This window comes from Megascapheus bottae, chromosome 23, assembly GCF_031878675.1.
Source record: "Megascapheus bottae isolate mThoBot1 chromosome 23, mThoBot2.hap1, whole genome shotgun sequence".
Classification (NCBI taxonomy): Eukaryota; Metazoa; Chordata; class Mammalia; order Rodentia; family Geomyidae; genus Megascapheus; species Megascapheus bottae.
The window spans coordinates 18,954,129-18,956,114 of NC_143531.1; the positions used below are offsets into that span (position 1 = coordinate 18,954,129).

Genomic DNA, 1,986 nt, shown 5'->3' on the forward strand with positions numbered 1-1,986 from the left:
TCTAAATATTCAAGAGAAAATTAAATCACCTTATTGTCTCTAGATATAAATATCCAAAATATTTCTGAAAAAAAATCTTGTTAAATTTCAGGTGTGGAGACATATCAGATTAATGGCACCACTAAATTCCCTCAAAAATGAAGAGGGAAATGAGAAAATCATGTAACTAGGTTATGCTCTATCCATACAATATTTCCCTTTTTGATAATTTATTGGCTATTACTCTAAAACACATAACATGAACTCATTTCTTATTGTTTTTTCAAATTGTTCTTTAGCAAAGAAACTCAGAAAGTCAGATTTTTCTCAAAAATCATCTTGAAACAGAACATTCTACTCAGGCTTTGGTATTTATTGATCTAAAAATTCATGTATTTTGTATAAATACTTTTGAATTCATTCATTCTAAAACTAAACGCTGCTCAGATTTTCTTCCCTATACATAGCAATGAATTTTTTAATAGTAAAGCAGCCAGAGGCAGCTTAAGTTTGCTTGGACCCTTCTGCCTCTTTTGGATAAAAACTGCACTGGAGTTAGTAATGATTTAAATAGAATGGCTGAACACTAATGGCATCCAGGTTACTTAATATATATATATACATGCTGGTATCTTTGACAGGTTTCCCCAAACTCTCCTATCTAATCCATAAGAGATTAAAAAATGTCTTCCTTGGCAAGGCTTATGGAAGATGACCTTCAAAACACGTGATGCATGGCAATAACAGGTGTGTGCTGTAGTAAGTGATCTCATTGAGACAAGAAGGAGAGAGAGTTTATGGCTCCTTTATAATCAGGCATGCTAGGATGCCCTGAGCACTTCATCTATGTTTAACTCCTGAAGGACCCACCGCGTTATCACAGACAACTATGTTATGTTCCAGTTTTCCAGTTCCATAAAACTTTTGACAGTGCAGTTAAATAATAGCAATACTGCTTTACTCACATTATAGATTATTGAAACTAACACACTTTATAGTGAAGAATTTCTTTTGTCCCTTTTATTTTTGTAGGAAATTGCCCAAACTTTCATATAGATGACTGCCCTTCATTGCTTTCTTATACTTTCAGACTTTTTGTCTTGGGGGTTGCAGTTTTTGGAACCAGAACTGGGCTCTTTGTGAAAAAAATATGTATTGCAAATGAGTATTTCATGGATATGTTTTTTTTCTTTTCACTCTTGGTGAAAGAGCTTGGAGAAGAAAAATTTGAAAAAATTGATATTAGTCTTTTATCTTAACAGGAGAGTGAACATCTCTGCTTGGGTGTTGGTTACATATTGTTTACACTTTGACGGCAGTGCAATTCAACATTTCATAAGAATCAGACTATGTTATATATTCCACTATCTCTATTATGTAATTAGATATAGCCAAGAAAAAATACTATGTTAATTCTTTCTTAAGGAACTAGATGGGGAAGTCTTATCTCTACTGAACAACAAGAAAAAAATTAAACCAAAAGATGAACATATGATTTTTTTTGCTTTCAAGAAGAGCTCACCATGAAATCAATAACAGCTGGAAATTGATCTTGGAGAATATCAAGTGCAAGCTACGAATAAAGAGAATGCAGATTAATCATGAAGACCTTTGTAAACCTTTTTGATGAGGTAACAATGTATGCCTACAACTCTTTAATATTGAATGCCAGCCTACTTCTTGACCCATTTACCAAGGAATAAATAACAAACAAAATTGGGAAACTTTTGGACTCGAGGCTTATTACCTGGGAAAGTTAATGACAGTGTACTTACTCTTTTAATATTATAGTAATGGTTTTGTAGTTTCCAGTGGGCAAAGGTAGATACACTGCAAAGAATCAGAAATCATTTGGGAGATGATTCCTGGGTCCATAATGATTGTTTATGTAAAATAATCTAGAGAAAAGATCACTGAGTTCATAGAAATGCAGTCTCCTGTGCACATGGATTACAAAAGTGCGAATCATTTATTTTCAGGTAGAAACAGTTTTTCTTCAAGGAATGT

The 1,986-nt window shown here is 33.1% G+C and overlaps 1 long non-coding RNA gene across 2 annotated transcripts; it reads left to right on the top strand.

The window, feature by feature from the left end:
- The first annotated feature begins 625 nt into the window (after window positions 1-625).
- On the top strand, window positions 626-1,703 carry LOC150047388 (uncharacterized). Of its 2 annotated transcripts, none has more exons than XR_016539426.1 (2): window positions 626-726; window positions 1,492-1,703. It is a non-coding gene; the product is annotated as an uncharacterized LOC150047388 (long non-coding RNA). The 2 variants fall into 2 exon arrangements; XR_016539425.1 differs by having other exon boundaries at window positions 1,495-1,703.
- The last annotated feature ends 283 nt before the right edge of the window (window positions 1,704-1,986 follow it).